General features: G+C 44.7%; 1 long non-coding RNA gene across 1 annotated transcript in view; it reads left to right on the forward strand.

Moving 5' to 3' along the window:
- The first annotated feature begins 615 nt into the window (after nucleotides 1–615).
- Nucleotides 616–19208, forward strand: part of LOC148422994 (uncharacterized) — a 121678-nt gene continuing 103085 nt past the window's right edge. Inside the window, exon 1 of the long non-coding RNA XR_015865870.1 lies at nucleotides 616–757. This is a non-coding gene — a long non-coding RNA (uncharacterized LOC148422994). The remainder of the gene's footprint in view (nucleotides 758–19208) is intronic.

Raw genomic sequence — 19208 nt, forward strand, 5'->3', positions numbered from 1 at the left:
TGATGAATATGTAGCAGAAAATCAGAAAAGTGACAGTTTGCTTTTCAAGAATTTTAAAGGCCAAGTGTCCCCCAGTTGCGAAATGACACGCGCGATACGAGAACCTTCGATCAAAGACGTCTTCGTCCAGCAAAAAGTGTTTTTTTTTTTCTCCTCATAATCCGGGAGACGTCCTCATAGCAAAGACGGTGGCGGAAATGAGAGGCGATCCGGGCGAAGGTGCCCGGCCGGCATCTTCGCGGCGCTCGTGGTCTAGTCTTGTTTTTCTTCCCCCGCCTTTATTTTAGGCGCGCGCGCGCTCGCGTCCCGTCTTTGATGGCTGCTCAACAAAGAGAGGCCTGTCTCGGGCTGTAACCTTTCTGCACCAGAATCTGGAACATGACACATGTCAGCCTGTGATAAATGGTGCAGAGTCTCAGTAATTTCGCCGGGAATGCCCTTGAGATGCCCAAAAGCCCCATCGCAAATGCTATTGTGTTGAATTAAACCATAAAAAGAAATCCTGCCCACCCTTGACATGATAGCCGGCGTACGCTGGAAATGAAGGATGTTGTTGTTTTTTCTTTTGGGGTTGTCCTGCTATTCTATTACATGCTCTCTTTTGTCTCTTGTGTACAAAGGGGGCTTACGCAATGTCGCCTCGCTTTCGCAGGCGCTCCAAGGCGGCGCCGGATGCCCAATTGGATGGGCGGCGCGCCCGCGGGCGTTTTCTACGATTTGGATTTTCTCCAACGCCGCCAAGAAGAGAGAGCTCCGGGTAAGTTTGTTTTCTTTGCGTATGGTTCGAGGTAGCGCGGGCAAGATCGGTCGATTCGTCGGCAAAGAATCGATCGACACCTATCGTCATAATCGAGTCGCCGTTTCGAGCGATTGTTCATTGTAGGCGTTTCGACAAAGAATTGGAGTTTGTATTCATGAATTTTCCGTTATCGACCTCCTTGATTACCGATAATCGGAAGTGGTTTTGGCCCAGAAAAAAACCCCAATACTTTTATACTGTATGGTATTTCTAAAATCCAGTACTTTTATATTAAATCACGTTTGAACAAATCTAGTGAGGCAATATTTGCAGTGTGACGAGATTTTCACGTTAAAACGATCCGTCAAAATTCAAAATGTGTGAGTACTTCAATACCCAAAGTAATAAATTATTTCATATTTTTAGTACCTCACGTAATCATCATTACTTTTAGCTAATTCAGTCCCAGGTACCCAGGTCCTAATTTTGATCTTTTTCTTTATTTTTTTTTCAAGTGCTCGGCTAAAGGAGAACATAAGAATGGCTAGGACTAAATTAACAGCTAAACTAATCAATTTCTTGCTATATTAATCAAGTACTTTAGGTCATTTTCTAGGTAATTAAGTACTGAAGTATTTATAGAAGACTAATACTTGAATCCCTAAATTAATTGTTTACTTCAGTACAGATAACCTAATGTAACCTTAATTAGCATTTCAATACCCAAAGCAATCAATTACTTTAATACTTTTATAGCGCCTAAAGTATCTATTACTTCATACACCAGCCATGTTCAGACCCTCGTTTAGCCCAACACTCGAAAAGAATAAAAATGTATATACTTACGCGGAATTGAATGTCTGGACGCTTTAAAGAAAAAAAAACGTAAAAATACGTCTTTGGGATTGAATGAATGACTTCACGGGAGGGAGTTCACATAACTGTAAAAACTCATTAGAAAAAAATGCCTCAAGAAGCTGCCACATAACGGGGGCTCACACAATGAACCGCAATCCAGTTTTTTCTACATGGCTACGCGATGAAGACATTCACTCGAGTTTCCGTCGCGGGTTACATAAGACGCTTTCGTTAGGCCCAAGGTGGAGCCGAAGCCAGGTAAAGCGATTAGGACAAATGGCCGCCGGCTTTGGCAAGTGCGCATTTAAAGCGGAGAATCTAATGACTGTGCAATTAGGCTTAAACAAAATAGATGATGGCCGCTGACAAATAGTATAGACGCAACTCCCCGCGGAGCCTCTGAAAAATCACGGCGAGCGCCGGGCCCATCCCTGGGAGCCCCTCGCCGCGCCTCCTTCCGAGCGCTGATTTAGCTGCCGATTAATCCGCTAAAGCGAAAGGAAAAAAACAAGTGGCTAAACTGGACTATTCTTAAGAAAGAAAAAAAAAAACTTGGAATCTTAATTAGGAGCAATGTGTCAGGGAAGCGGGGAACCCCCCCTCCCACGCCCCCCTCCCATGCCGCCCCGCTGCTTTTTCCCTCCGTAATGGCACCGGTTCGTCACGTGCTTTTTGCTGTCATCTGCGCAGTGCGCGCGGGGGCCCCCGGGCTCCCGGGAGGCGGGGCTCCGGGGCTCGGGGCTCGGGGGTTCTTTTCATTGTCCACGACTTGAGCTTCCCCACTCAAGCGTTGTGCTTGATTAAAAACAAACAAAAAAAAACCACACATAGGTCGCTTCATTATAATACAAACAATAATATAACTTATTTCCGCACTATAAGGCGCACCTAAAAGCCTTCCATTTTCTCAAAAGCTGACAGCGCATCTTAGAAAGCATCTAGCACATAAATCGCAAAATCAATACTTCCATAGCACCTTCTTCTGTCTTGTTTTGTTTAGGAGTAGATTGCCCTCTGGTGGCCAGTAAAAAAAAAAAAATACTGCTGCACTGGACTATAAGCCGCAGGGTTCAAAGCATGAGAAAAAAGTAGCGGCCTATAGTCCGAAATTGACCATGTTTTCTTTTATTCTTCATGAATATTGTTCAACGTGAAACTATTCAACACCACTTTTTTATGACCGATACCAGTACGATTACTCAACTCTTGTACGTACTGATACCAAATATCGTTATCACCTGCTTTACACCAAACAATCACGGTCAAATACGATGTAGCAAGGATTATTATTTACAGTTTAATTGTAAATGAAACATTTGGTAGTAAGTACAATAAATGGATGTCAAACGATTTTCTTTCAATGTTATTTAACATCGTGACTAAATGAAGCAGTTGTCGCTCATGGGAAACCTTTTCTAGCTGAAGAGAAAGGGCTAATAAATCATGCTATCATATATGCATAGCTTTGCCCCATGTGCACTTTTTGTTCTTTTTTCCTCTTCCTTTTGCCTTTGGTCATCCAGGGGTCCCCGTGTTTTTGAAAAATCGCCCCGCTTTGACTACGCCTGTTCAGCTGGCTGCCTTCAATTTTATACCTGCAAAATTTTCAATCTCGGGCCCGCCCGCGTCCTTTAACACCGGCGGCCCCCGCACCTTTTTTTTTTTTTTTTTTTGCGGGATTACTGCCGGGGAGCGCCGTTATTTTGGGCCCGGGGGGGGCCCTCCTCGGCCGCGCGTAGTGGAAATGCGTCAAAGAGAAGCAAAAAGGCAACAATTTTCTGCTTGAATATCCCTGTGACTAAATCCATTGATCATCCCGGGGCTTCCTGGGAGAAACGGAGAGGCATGTTTTATCCTCTAATAACTCCAAGCGTCACCCCTCCCCTTCCTCCGCCGCCTCGCTGTTGTTCTGTTGTTGTCGCTCTATCCCTGGGAGAACCGGCGAGATTGAAGTTATTTTATGCTTGGGCTCCCCGGGCCCCAATTTGAAAAGTCCCGCGTGTCACTTTTCACACTCAGCCACTTGTCAGAGAGCCGGCCGGCCGCCGCCGCCGCCGCCGCGCGCGTCTGTCGGCGCCGCCGCCGCTACAAAATGGGTCAAAAGCAAAACAAGCCGGCGTCCGGCCGCGTTTTCAAGCGTTCCCAAAAGTTTGCCCGTGATTTATTTTGCTTGAATGACCTTTTGACCTGACCTGCAGGGGAACCGCATCGCAGCTGTTTCAACCGGTTATTCTTTCCAAAACGTTGAAAAAAAAAAGTAGTTATTCCTAACCACGGCGCCGTGAGAAAGGTGTACGATTGAAAATGACCATAATTCCCCAAATATAAGACACGTTTTCCCACGGATGCGTCCGATAAACTGCAACCCGGCATTCTTCTCAATAAAAGAAGCGAGCAGACCGAACCGACGTCCGAGTCCAACCTTGTTTACGTGCGGGAATATCGCGAAAACCGAGAGGATCGTGTCAAAGTTTTGATCTCTCCTGCTGATTCAATCAAGATTGTCAAGGAACACGGAAAGGTAGCGTATTTCTCCGTGTACAAGTCCACCCTCCCCTTTTACACTTCAGTTTGGGTGAATTTGACAAAAACGTGATTATAAATCTACCCCTGACTTTAGTGGTTACATCGAGCATGGCTGTCCAATTATAACTCATACTGTGTGTTATTAAGATGACAAAATCACCATACTTTTCGACGCATATCGAATAACGTACTGTTGCGATTATTGGGAGGGGGAGGGGCAACTACTTGGAGCGCATTCAACGTTACACTAATGAGGCGTTCACTGACCCCTCACAGTGTGGGAAATCTGAAGCACACATTACTTAACGCGCAGCAAATATGTAACTTACGATATGAACGCAAGAAAATATGAGTAATTTACAGAAGTTAAGATTCATTATTATTTTATGCTTTAGTTTGACATTGTTTTCCGAGTGTTTGTGCGTCCTATACATGGCAACGTACGGTAGAAAATACCAGATTTTGACCCTGAAATCAAGGCTCAAAATAAAGGAAGGGTTTTTGGATAGTTTGGGCATCATGGCAAAGTGCGTAAATCCATCCTTCCCCTTACGTGTCACCACGGCACCCGCGTTTAGTCACGGTGTCGCGGGGGGGCACGTCGGCCAGCGCCTAATTGCGCTTTAGCGGCGCCGCCACCTTCCAGACTGGCCCCTCTTCACCTGCCGCCGCCGACCTCTCTGGTCTGCGGCGCTCTCAATAAGGTGCGGCTAATTGGACGGCCATGACAGACGGGCCGGCCCCAATTTATTGCGCTTTGAAGACAAGCTCTCCGCCTCGCCTCCGCCCTCCTCGGCCGCGCATTTGGCACACAGTGGACATCGGGAAAGCCCTAATTCCAAATACCAATCTTTTGACGTGAAATGGCGTTATTTAAGACGGCTTAACGACAATAGGCTCGCTCGTTTTCATAGTGATTGGCCTTCATTTATTTAGTTATTCATATGTGACAAAATCCCGCTTTATGTCTCCAGATCTGAACATGTAGACGTTTTGTTGGAATTCTACACTCAACGTGGTGTCTGTTCTGGTTTTTCTGACCGTCGATGGCCCTCCACATGCTTGAAAACTTCCAGTTTTGCCACGCTTCTGTACACTGGTGACAACAAATCAATTCTATCAAATTAGTCGATTATGAGTCCATTTTAATCATTGAGTCATCATATATGTATTTCATATATATACTCTAAAAAGTATCAAACGTATAAGGTGAATATGGAAAAAATTGAAAATACTATGTAATAATAAAATGAATTCCGCAAATATAAGGCATACTTGCGCCCTAAAAAAAACAACAAAACTTTCGTTCAATGCCATTCAGCTTCCCGAGACGATCGCCATGGCTCCCATAACAACTTTTTCCTGTCCACATGCAGCGGAATCCCGTCAAAGCGACAAGGACCTAAAAATAACATTTTGGTGAATGTAGAATAGAGCGTCAATGTCAAAGGTGTCCGTGCGGGATTGTGTTCTTTGCCAGGCTTCCGCACGAGTCACTAAAAAGGGGACGCGCTATGGAAATTTGACTTTGCGTTGAATGAAGAAAGTTGTCTCTCTGGAGTGCCCGCTTGGTGTGAAATTCCACGTCGTCCTTCTCTCGGGCTTAGGAATTTTGCCAGCTTGAGATTTCTCTGGCGGCGTATGAAAAGTTGGAAAATTTGGGGCTTCCGCCCCTGAAAATCAAGACAAGAGTCTCCCGGATGGGAGTCAACGCTCGTCCCTTTTCTCCTCAAGTCTCTGCAGGAGTGATGAACTTTTTACATTTTTTTTTTTGGTAAATATCATTCATGTGATCCTGAACAATATCAGCTCAATGTTTTTTCCCCATTCTTCCACAAAATATCTTTATTCTTCATTTCTGATTGAAAAGTTTGACTGATTGGTTTGTTGAGATTCGCTCCATGTAGTGGAAGCATAACACTACTGTAGCTTCTATTCTATGCACCTTATAATGCGGTGCGCCCTATACATGGAAACACTTAGAATAGGTGGCTCAATGAAGGTGTGGCTTAAAGTCCGATGCGTCTTATAGTGTGGACAATACGGTATTTGTTTACTTTTTTCTATATCAAACTCTACAGTTGGTCAGAGTTGCTACTAGTTTGAAAAAGGATTGTCGGGGTTTTGTTTTTTTTTGCTTTTTACTTTTGTTATTGTCAACAAGGATACAATTTTAGGTACACTTGTCAAATTTTTATAGATAACGATCTTATTTATAGTCGCAGCAGGTGGGGGGGGGGCACGAAATCTTTTCTCTTTGCAAGAAATGATTGCGAAGCATTGAATTATCCGAATGTAATGTCGGTCATTAGAAGTATTTTTTTGGAGGTTGTAGTGGTAATAAAAAGTTTGACTTAGTACATCGGCGAGGAATTAGAGTCGGGTTAATCCAGGTGTTTCAACATAGCTTTAATTTTACGTTTTAATTCCCGGGCCACCCTCCAGGCACATATTATTCAAAGAGGAATCTAAAGAAGAGGCATACATCAAAAAGTGTCCGATTTGACTGGGCCATGCATATTATATGGGCGCTCTGCCTGAGCCTTATTGCAATCGCACACCTTAAATAAGCGGCCGATTGACGGATTGATGATGTCCCTATCGCCACATCCGATACAGTTAAATTTTAATGACCTTTTTGGGCACCCTCGCTTTTCACTTAGCTTTGAGATAATACACTTTATGCAAATGGTGGAATTCTATAAATTTTAGATTTGTCTCCATTTATCTCGCGGAGATGTTCATTGTGGAATGCAATTACAGTCCACAGATGGAATTTGCGCACATGCGCAAACAAACACACGCACGCTCACGCGCACTTTGTCAAACGCGCCGTAAAAGTGCAATAAACGAAAGAGCGTGCGCGGTGTCGCCGTATTAGCCTTGTTTGTGTTAGCTACGAGGGGCTAGGTAAACATTGTCTTTTGTCTGCCCGTCCCTTGTGCTGGCTAATGGCCGCCGCCAAGTCAGAAGACACCAACTTGACTCTATTAATTACCACCTGATCCTTTCTTCCTGGATAATTAGGTGGCCATTAGTTCTAATCAAGTAGTTGCTTAATTATGGCCGTAATTAGACTAATGGTGTAGCAAATTGAAGCTTTATCACTTTCACATACTTAATATGCTTGGCAGAGTACATCAAAAATGTCAAGGCTTGGACGCAACATTAAGACGCCAACATGAACGTTGTAGGAACCGACTTTTAGCTTAAAAAAAAAAAGGAATGTGAAAAAATTACGTGTTGAGCCCCTTGTTGCTTTTCATGCTATGGCAACGCTGAGTCCAATCACATTTGCGATGAAACGAGGATTTGTTCTTATCATAGAAATGTAGTTCACTCCGATGAATAAAGATATACTGGCAGAATGTGGTGCAGCGTGGCGCCCGGAAGTCTAATTAGAATGAAGCCCGACGCTGACCAAACATGATAACAATCAGACTTGAAATTCCAATTTATTACAAAAGAAATCCAGGGAAGAGATTTCCAAGTCTCCGGTGCAGCGCTGCTCCCTCCTTCTCTTCCTTCGCGTTCACCCAAGAGTGAGTTTGAGTTTCATGAGGGAGACGTGAGACGCGTGATTGGCAGGAGTAGATTACAACTCCTGCCCTGATTTATCAGATGGTTTTGCTGACATAGCAGCTCCATCTAGTGGATGCATAAGGTAACCCCAGCCACTACCGTAGCTTCTATTCTATGCGCTTTATATATGAAAAAATGTAAAATAGGCCATTCGTTAAAGGTGCGCCTTATAGTGTGGAAATTACGGTAACAAAGCGCCGGGTTAACGCTGGTTGGCGCAAATGAATCTTTGGGGTCGACTTCCCCTTTGAGGCGCATGATAAGGACTCTACCTGCAAGAACGGACAGAGTCACTGCACCACCTTGATATGCAGTCTCATCATCTGCTCGGAGCAGGCCAGACATAAATGGAAGTAATTAGGGGATATGTCAAACATAATTAATAAAACGGGTTCGGCTTGTGAAAACACTTGTCAGCGGAATGAATAAAGATTGCGCCTCTTGTGCCTCTCTGACGCCTCCCTCGTCTCGCTCGCTTCTTTTTTTTTTGGTTCAACGAGGTCAGACGCTTCTCCTGTAAGTCGGCGCTGCCCTCTCACTTTGCCTCTTGTTGCCCGAGCCTTTCCTAACGTAGCACGGAGGGGACCTGAGACGCGGTGGGGGGGGGGGGCAGCATCCTCCTCCTCCGGAAGGGAAATAAATGTGCCTGTCCATCCAGCGCCTGGATGAAATTAATTGCGGGCTCCTCATGCTGTCTGGGTACAACTGGGGCATTAACATAAGCAATTTGCGTCCAACTTCTGCTTAATAGAGCATCGGACCCGGCCCCCGATAAGGCTTTTAAGGTCCCTAATGCATTAGCATAATCATAATATCCAAATATTATAGCGCCCGTGATTTGCTAAAGCCCATTCATTATTGATAAGAACAAAAGGTTTTATAAATTACAAAAAGGGGAGCGTGACCTATAATTAGGCCTGGCAAATTAGGCCGCGCCGCTAAAGTCGCTTTTGAAGGGAAAATAATGATGTCGGAGACCTTTTTTCCCCCTCCCCTCAGGACGGAAACAAATAATAGATGCCTTCGCGTGTTTGCGTGGAGGGTTGAGGTTCATCGGGGACCATGTCCGCACAAGACCCCACAGAGCGAGAGGCGCACTCCACCTACGTGAGTTGCTACATTAGCCTAAAACCCCTTTATTTTGTCAGCTCAAGCTGCTAGCAAGATCGGAATGTAGCCTCGCCTCTTGTCCCCCTCCTACCCAACCTTACCCATGTATTTTTATTTGACTTTTTTTTAATGAGCATCGTTTTTTTGTTTTTTTTTCACTTTTAGTAAACTTCTTTAAACTTTAAACTTTTAGTAAAATCCGAGTCGCGTCCGTTGTTCTAGCTAGTTTTGCGCAACGCTAGGAAAGGAGGGGTTCTATGGTCCAGCGTCCAATTTTGCAAAGGTTCTTCAAACTAGCACGCCGTACACCAGCCAAGGGCAGAAGACAGGTTTTCTCACTTCAGTAAACCTCGAATTCCATCCGTTTTACCTGTTATACTAGCTAGCTTAGCACTAAGACAACAAAGGGGATACTTTATGGTCCAATGTTTGAATTTGCAAACATTCTTCATGCTGGCATGTCGTGCCTGGGCCAATGACAGATGTCAGGGTGTTTTGTTTTGTTTGGTTTTAGTAAACTGCTAGCTTAGTGCTAAGCGATCAAAGGAGGGATTCTGTAGTCCACCGTCCATATTTGCAAACGTTCTTCATGCTAGCACGGCGTACTCTTGTCAACAGCAGAGGCCAGTTGTTAGAATGACACCAAGTTATCTCGTAAGTATTGGCAGAGGAAAAAAAAATAAAGACCCCTGCAGATATTCATCCTGCCTAGAAATATTCCTGTTCCTGCCCAAAACAAAATTAGCTCACCGGAGAAGAGATGACTTTCATCATGGAAAGTTCTTGGCGCAATGAAATTGTGCCAATTGTTTGCTTTCCAAATGACTATTTACATCTATTTGATGCTGGAGTTTCCAATTAGATGAGATTATATCGCACTCTTCCCCCCCTAAAAAGAAAAAAAAGATGATTAGAAATTTGTGAAAGGGGAAAATGAAAAACCTCACTTAACCATTTGCTTCTGTGTACAAAAGCCGGACTTTGTATTCTTCCTCCTCCCGCCATATCATACTAAAGCGCCGGCGGGAGCCGTTGCGTTATCGGACTTATTTTTAGGCAAAAGGGTGGACTCCGTGTCCCCCGTGCGGCCGCCGGTGCTCCTTATCGTTCATTAACCTCTCTTTCGAACGTCGCTCGGGCGTCCGCGCGGGTCACGCGTCCAGAAAAGGCGCGCTATCGAGGGGCGGACATCTTGCGCATCAACAGCTTTGTTAAAGGTGACTGAGTGTTTCCACTTCCTCGTCCGACTTTTCTAATCTCCGTCTGTCCACAACAATAAGAATTAATTAGCCCCGCTTATTTTGCCGTGGATGTTGCGAGGCTCCCCATCTGGATGGGAGCGGGTCCTCTGCGGGCCTGATTAATGGCGTGCGCGGACACTCGCCGCCTCCCCCGGCCGTGCCGCCCGGTCTGGGTCGCAACTTCCAGAAGGCAACGGAAGGGCGGGGGCGGGGGACGAGAAAAAAGTCCTACCTAAGTCAGTTTGACTTCCGCGTGTAAAATATGAGACGGAGACTTTGAAAGCGCGGAATACACGCTGGCGTGTGCGCTTTTACAGGTTGGCAGGCGGTGGCCCCCGCCACCTCTGATAAATGCCTTGCCACCCCGGTTGCTGCCGGTTCGTCCAACACGCCACTCTAGCATCTTTCAGACCCAGAAGGCCAAGGACTCGGGAGTTCCTAGTCCCAGGCGCCTGAGTGCGGCCCGCGGGTTTGCGTTCACACCCTGCGACGGTAGATGAGGTCCTTTATTCCACAGGTGTCGTACTCCAGTCCTCGAGGGCCGGTATCCTGCAGCTTTTCTGCTTTTCTCCCCTAAATACACCCGATTGAAATGATTAGGATAATTTTCAAGCTCCCCCAGGGCTGACTAATGAGCTATTCATTTTAATCAGGTGTTTTGAGGAGAGAAAACCGCAAAGCCTGCAGGATACCGGCCCTCGAGGACTGGAGTTCCACACCTATGCTTTATTCTAATCGGAATGATGACATAAACCCGAGGGGAAAAACTGCATTGATGCAAAAAAAAAAAAAACTATTGTCTCCTTTGTGGACTAGCGGGTACATTAATAAATTATGAAAAAACATCACAGACTGTAAAATGTTACACACCACGGGTTGTGATAACGTTATACATTAAAGTCATGCCTGCACGGGCGCCGGTGTCTGTCTCACATGATATGCCAACAATGTCGCCTTTCCTATCTTAAAGTTTCTTTCGTTGCTAGAGGCAATATTTTTCCGCCGTGTTTCGTAAGATGAATTTTTCGTAAGGAGGCGTTCGTAAGTAGAGGTAGCACTGTCTCCGATTTTGAACGGCGGTAAATGAGCCCGACACGGGCTAAATTTGACATATGCAGGACGTACCTCTCGACCGGGCGGAATATTGAAGGTTGACATGCTTTGACAATTCTTTGCAATAATTTAATCTCCTAGTGTTTTTGAATGCTTTTCCTTGATCACACATTCAAAACATCTAAAATGCCAAGTTGAATGTGTGAACTTTTTTTGTTAAAAAAAAAAAAAAAATTGACACAAGTAAAACTACGTTTTCGGGATTGAATGAGTTACTCGGATCTATGTATTTTTTTAATTCTGAAGTTGGCGAACGGTGAAGCAATCGGTGGGACTATAACTACAAGAATAACGTTGAGGTTCCGTCGCTTGTTGGGACGCTCCCGCGCCGTACGCGCGTCGAAAAAGACGAGCTTGTTAGCCGGGCCAAAGCGTCACTCTCGCTAATGGCCCCGTGACTGACTTGTCAGTAATGCGTCAAAGCCCAGATGACATTTACAGCCTGCTCAAGTCACTGGCTCCGAGCCCCCTCGGGGACCCCCTCTTGTAATAAATGCTTACTGTTTTTGAACAAAAAGGTCACTGGGTTAAGGTTTATTTGATTTTCTCACACGCTGGAAAACGATTTGTATTTCTTTTTTTTTTTACACGCTGGCCTTCCGTTTTCTCCGTCCGCCGTTCAACTTTCTCAGCAATGTGAATAATGATGTCTTTTTCCGGATTGGCTGGGTCATGTCACATGGTTACACAGCCCAAGCGTTGTGTTCTTTTTTGAAAGCATACTTATATATTAATAGAGAAACAGTTGCTGTGTCAGTTGAGTCATTAGCGTATGACCAAAAGTAATTACCGTCTAGCCAGCCTATATGGAGCAGTTGAATACCGTATTTTCCACACTAAAAGGTGCATCGAATTATAAGGTGCAGCTTCAGTGAGTGGCCTATTTTAAACATTTTTTCATATATAGGGCGCAGTGCATTATAAGGCGCATAGAATTGAAGCTACAGTAGTGGCTGCTGTTGCACTATGCATCCACTAGATGGAGCTGCGCTAAAAAAAATGTCAACCAAACGATCAGAGAAGTTAGTCAAGCTTTCTAATTGACAATCAGAAGTGAAGAATAAAGATGATTCAATTAAATATTCATCTTAATGCCTCAACTCAAGCAAAAGACTTATATTGTTTTTGTTGTTTCAAAAACACTTTGGATTTATTTTATAAAATCGTGCTTTTACAAAAATGCGTTTTTTGCGCCTTGGCCTCATATACTGTAAATTGCTTCCAAATTGGAGCAGATATAGCATACCCAAATTTCAAACAGGGCATTATAAATATTTTAAATGTAAAAATACTTTTTAAACTAAAATGCAGCGGTAAAAATTGAATTTATATGGCAGTCTCATCTTTTTTATGTACTGTATAAGGCGCGCCGGATTACAAGGCGCACTGTCAGTTTTTGAGAAAATTGAAGGCTTTTAATGCGTCTTATAGTGTGGAAAATAAGAAAGTTAGTTAGCTGCTAATGCTGCTAGCATCTAGTCCTTCTGCACTTTTTGCTCCGTTTAGCTTAACTTCTTCCCGACTGTACGCGAAATAGTTCGAAGAACGCCGCAAGCGTTTTACTTTTGACCTGAGGTAACCTCTGCTGTCAACGGCAGTGAATAAGATGATTACCAGATTACAAGCAGCCCAATCAATTTGGATCTTTGATGTCTATATCCGTCATCGGCAGCGAACGCGTCGTTCCAAACGCATTGTATTGCGGGAAAGCAGACTGCGTTGTACAGACAATAGCCCGAGCGGCATATTGAACGGACGCCAGCGGAGAGTAGCCGCAGAAAAAAAAAAAAAAAAAAAAAAAAGCCTCCCGAAGACGGCGTGTTGGTGCTTGAGGGAAAAGGCAACATCACAGCCGACTCTTATCTGCGCTTGCACGGTTCCCCGTGAGAGTCGGGTGCACTCGGGCAAACAGCGGGATTCAAAGGTATATCAGGTGCGCGACCTTAGGCTTTAGTCAGTATCTACTGCCGAGCGATATCAGCACGTCGAGGCGCACGCTTTCTCAGACTTTCACTTCTATCTGGAATTTGATTTTAATACGACATACAGGTACCCCAAAAATGTAAGTATCGAGGAAAAGTTGTTTTCTTTTGGCAATTTAACATAGAAGATTTACCCAGTAGTGGTTACGTTGTCCAAATAAACCGCATAGCATGTGTTATTAAATATGATGAAATGACGCTAGTTTTAAAGCGCCACGTTGTATATTGAATAACTTAGTGTTGCAGTTATGGGCTTAGGCTTAGTCTTGCAGAAAGTCAGGCTGCAACAAAAAAATGATTTGAAGTTTCAACGCTTTATTTTTTGCGACGGCTGAATATTCGTTTGTCGAAAAAAGTCATCGTCGCTATCTGACACGCCAAATAGCTCCTCCCATTTAAATCCCAAACATAGTTTCTTCAAACATCCTCACTACTCTTTCATTGGTAGTCATCTTCGGGGCCGTTCAATTAGTTTGAAATGGAGGTCTTTGGAAAAGATTTGCTGATCATCTTACTTGGGATGTTCTTTACCCAAGTGACAACTTTTGATAAATGCACACACTTCTGGGTCATATTGACCCAGGATGTTGTTATTATTCCAGACAAGCAAATGTATCGCATTGGTGTAAATAAAGTATTGCCTTGGTTACTTTGTGGATGATTGCACACATGCTTCTGGGTCATATTGACCCAGGATGTTATTACTATTCCAGAGAAACAGTCGTAACACATCGGTATAAATAAAGTATTGCCTTTTTATAAAGGTACACAGCTCCGGGTCGTATTAACCCAAAGACATTATTGCCGTTCTTGAGAAACGAACACGAATCGCCGGTCGAAACAAAAGGTCGGAGTCGGATTATGCACATTCTAAATACGCTCCGGGTCAATTCGACCCGTTGCTTGCAAATACGCACGCGAGGAGTGTCAGTGAGACGTGAACGCCTCGCTCCCAGTCAAGTTTTGCGCCAGAACGTGCGGGAATCTGCCGGCGTCACGTCCGTGGCCAAATCCGTTCGGATTCCCCTCTCTCCTCATCAAGCCTTAGTTGGTGGCTTCGCGCGTAACGGGCCAAAGGCCATTGTCATCTTTCTCAATGGACGCACTCTTCTCCATCGATGCGCCTGCCGCATTGTTTGCCTTTCCTGCCCCAAGTTCCCCGCTAAGGTGTGAAGGGATCATTCCGCCCGGCGCCCCCGCCGCATCCTCAAAGCGGCCCATCCCACCCGCTCGATTGTTCCCCGCATAATCATATAAAAAGATTCAGGAAGAGTTGTTTTCTTTTTTTTTTTTTCTTCTTGAAATTGTTGTCGTGCTTTTCCTGCGCCGAACAATGCCCTTCCGCCGCGGGGTCCCGTAACGGCTTAGCGCTGTGCTCCGGGCGCACCTCCAGTCCTCATCCCGCCCTCGCTATCTGCTTTTCCTCATCTGGCCCGGGCCCGCTTCCGCGTCCGCGTCCCATTGTCTGGAGCTGAGGCAGCACGCGCGGGGCTGGGGCCAGTCCAAACATACTCATCTCTGCCCCTGGACGCCCGCCAAGCATTATTTCCCAAATACAAATACCGAAAAGAAAAAAAAAAAAGTTACCTCCGAAGCAACTTAAGCTTGCGCCTCCTCACAATGGAACAAAGGTGACTATCAAACGAAGAACGAGGGAGGATCAACTTGGGATTATTTACGCGGCGTGCGTCCAACCCGGTACGAATACCGCGAGGACCCAAAAGGCAGTTAAGGGTCAGCGTTTTTCGTGGCAATTTTGGACCTTGGGCCTCATGTAAATACTCGATAAAGTGAGAATCGAGAGCCCGTCGACCGGGCTGAATGTTTTTTCAACGGCGTTTGGATCGTGTTCGAGAGTGTCCGCTTTCCTTGAACCTAATCGGTAATCATATGGGGCTTTTATTTGGAAGTTTTCCATCAGAGCGCTGATTTTGTTCCCGTTGGCTTGACACGTCAGTCTCCGCTAGCCGCCGACCCGAGGACGAGACGTATGGCACGTTCAAGTGCGCTCAGTGGCGGTTCAGTATCGCGCTTTGCTGTGTAAATGCCCGACTTTGCGCCTCATGTAAAAGCCTGGAATCCGGGGCCCACCGAAGGTCCCCAGATGTTTTTTCGACGACACTTTGTGTGTTCAAGACTGCCGGGTTTAAGTAAGAATACCGCCAATATAGAATTCTGCGCGTCAAAACTCGTTTTATGTGGCTGGTTTCGAAAAACAAAAAATCACATTTTGAAGTTCCCGTTTATAGGACGCGCTCATACTTTTGGCCTCCGTTTTTGGAAGAAAAAATGCGTCTCCCCGGTATATTTGGGGAATTACGCTGTATTATCGAAAATGCTCTTTTACTCAAGAAACGAACCGGTGCACCTACTTACATCTTTTGTCTCAACCTCTACTTGAGTTAAGTGTGTGAGTCCCGTCGCCACCTCCGGCGCGCGTGTTTGCGTGCGTGCGTATGTGTCATCATCCTCTGTCCGGAAAAGCCTTCTCCGGACAAAGCTCCTTTGGCCGAGGAAGCGGCGCTCGCCGTTGGCCTCTTTGTGGCCGGCTAATGGAGCTTTCCTGTCAGCGGTCCGCACACTCCCCGCGCAGGGTGCGCTACGTGATACGGGCCCTCGCCGGAGCTCCACGGGAAGTTCTGCGACGGGCAGATAACGCCGCCGCTCCCTCATCTTCACACGCAGGCGTCGCGCCCGATCCTTCCATCTTTACCTTTTTATTGAGCGGCCCAATATGATTTATTATTATTATTTTTTACATGAGCTAGCACAAGTGTCTGACGTTGAAAAGCTAGTTCATGCTATAAAAAAAACGGCCACTGGGTGGCAGAAGTGCATTTGATCAGATAGGCAATTATCATGATTAGCAAAAGAGGAAGACTTCAGGAAGAGGAATGTGGAAGCTTGTGAGGGGCGTGAAAAAATGAAGAAATGATCCATTTGATGCTGAAAAAAAGTTTAATATATATTTTACTACATGTAAATTGATCTTGAACATTAGGCGCACCAATATCTCAAACAATTTAACCTGAACAAATAGAAAAAACCCCAACATTTTTTTTCTTCTAAATCACAATAAAATTGAACCTGATTTTAAAAAACGTTGACAGCAATTTAAAAAGTTATCTCCCGCACTGACAATGACATTGAGGTGCTAATGCTCCACCTGGTGCTGCAGAGGTGTAATTACGCTTTACACAGCAGTTAGTAAAAGGAAAAAAAAAAAGATATAAATCAACTTTCAGCATATGTTAACTTGACTTTTTATAAGGTTTATACAGGTTAGTCTGAAACTGAAAAAAAAATGAAACGAGAGCGCCACTGCACCACCTGGTACTGCGGATGTGCAATTACACTTAGCCAAATACACGCAGCCTCTTTCACGGGGTCATCCTTGCCCCCACCCCCTCTGCATCGACGATGAAAATTTTGACCAGAACTGTCAAAAAAATCCGCACGTTGACGCCGCGCGTTACTAACAAACCCATAAAAATAAAAACCCCTCAACATGTCCCTTCGGCCTTCTTGCAATGTCACGATGAAAAGAGGAAGTCTCCATTCGACGGGGGGGTTGGCGTACACGCCGTTTAACACTCTTATCAAACGTAAGCGGAATCAAGTGAATAGTGGGCCACAGAGGAGCCGAGCCGGACTATTCCCAAGCAATTATAAAATGATAATCCGGAGGTGTCGCTCGTATTGAAATTTGCCAGTTAATTCAGGCATTTACGCTTGTGTCAGGGGGATTTGTCAAGGACGCCCCGGTCCCCCGTCCGCCGTTTTCTCACGTCATTTAATTTAGACAGGATGTCAGCGTGTGTATTAACGCTATTATTATTCTCCCGCTGGGGCAACGTGGAACAACTTTGACATCCTGGGCCTTCTAAAAAGATGGAAGCAGACTTTAAAGGAGACATTGTGCAGCTTTTTTTTTTTTTTTAAACCATTTTAAAGGTCCCAGGGGAAGCCACCCCCTCCTACTCCCAAAACAAAAAAACGGACAATAAAGTCTGAAATAAACGTCACAAGTAACACATGGAAGTCAATGCAATAGCTTTGTCAAGTTTTTATTTTGTGTTTTTTCCTCGGGGCGCTCCCGTCAACTTGACGCGTCCGAGTCTTCGCTAGCTGCTGATATGGCTACGGCGCTTTCAAATGCAGTCTGACCTTTCGTACTCATGCAGAATAAAAGGCCAGCGAGGCTATAAACAATAACAATTGTAATACTAACAATAATAATCCTAATAATGGTTGTAATGATTGTTCATAAAAATGATTGTTATTCATACTCATGCCCAACAAAAGGCCATTGATGCATTTTGCATAAATGTCATAGGGCGATGTGGCAGGATCCTGAAGCAACATCCGGCGTGGAGCTAAGTTAACAAAAACCAACATATCTCGCACAACTTGTCGATCACCGTCAGTGTTTTCGACGTATTGATCAATTAAAAAGGTCCCTGAGAGAAACACCTTCCCAAAAAATATTTCAAATTGCTCCTCAAATTCAACGATTCACAAAAGGGCTCAGCCAAAAATCGGTGTCTAAATATATAAATTCAAAAGTTAAACGTTGGGTGAAAGGCCAAATAATAGAGGGCAATCAATGAAAATCCCGCTTCCAATAAAAATAAAACTTCCTCGCGCCCGAACGTACAGTAATAAGCTTTGAAAGGATGTGAACGCAACAACCCGAGTGCATGAGCAAGAAAACCGGCCCTCGCTGCACACGCAAATATTTACATTCTGCAATCTCCACAAAGAAAAGTAATTAGCAAGGGGTAAAGCCCGAAATTAATTGTCCATCAAAAGCAAATGTAGTGGAAAATATAATTTATGGAAAGGGTGTGAAAATGGCGCACTTAAGCAAAAGTCTACACTCACTTGATTAACATTTAATTGGATTACTCTTAATTCTGAAACAACAGCATGCACCAGATGTGAAATGAGGCTTTTTTTATTTTTAGCTTTCAGAAAAAATCGTGTTAATATCGTGTGTTTGGGAGGTTATTGACTTAATACAAAGGTCTCCTATTGCGCCTCTGGATTTCCACTCATGTTGGAGTTGAAAGTCAGCACAAATGACACAGGGCTAACCTTAACGTGACTTTACTGCTACGTATACGTTTAATACGATATAAAATATTTAACTATTTAGGTGAAAAAAAGCTGTATTTTCCGCAGTATACGGCGTTATAAGGCACACTTACAACGAATAGCGTATTTTAAAAGTGTTTCCATATATTATTATAAGGCGCATAGAATAGAAGCTACAGTACCGGCTGGGCTTGCGTCATGCATCCACTAGATGGAGCTGCGCTAAAGGGAATTAAAAGAAAACAATCAGATAAGTCAACAAATATATAACTTATGGGTATGATGAGATTCATAGATAGAAAGATTATGGTAATTGACACCAATTGAAATGCATTGCAGACAAATATATCAAAATAGCTCATATTTGAAATGACTTTATGCCTGTAATGTGTCACATCATTTGGGTCTTTTTTTCCCAATGCGGCGTCCTATTTAACGCTGTCTGCTGTTGCCTGGATCCTTTTCACTTTCTTTATTTGTTATTCGGGCGCACACGTATCGCTTTACAGCGGAGAAAAAAAAGTCTATCAGTCGAACCACTCGCTATACGTTTGAGCCATGTCTCCCGATTGTGGCGGGCCCCCCACTTTGGCCCTTTGTACGACGAAAGGACATGGCCTTCTTCCTGTCAGCCGTCCGCTGGGACCGCCGCTCTCCGTGTCGGCTCATTGGCATGCTAAACAGGCCCCGATATTACATTTAAAGAGGGACTTACACTCGCCTATTGAGGGCTCACGTCCAGGGCATTTTAGATTTTTTTTTTTTTTGGGGGGGGGGGGGGGGGGGGGGGGGGTCGTCTTTTTCCTCCTCCTCCCGGCCAGCGCTCCTTGGAAGTCATCCAAGCAGATTGAAAAGATAGGGAGCTCGCCCGGCGCGGATAGGGAGCTTATTGACGGCGTTGGCTGCGGACAAATGGAAACAATGCGCTGACTGTTAGCCAGTGACAGGCTTTGCTGCTTT

The sequence above is a fragment of the Hippichthys cyanospilos genome, chromosome 6, assembly GCF_059441005.1.
Source record: "Hippichthys cyanospilos isolate Australia breed blue-spotted pipefish chromosome 6, RoL_Hcya_1.0, whole genome shotgun sequence".
Classification (NCBI taxonomy): Eukaryota; Metazoa; Chordata; class Actinopteri; order Syngnathiformes; family Syngnathidae; genus Hippichthys; species Hippichthys cyanospilos.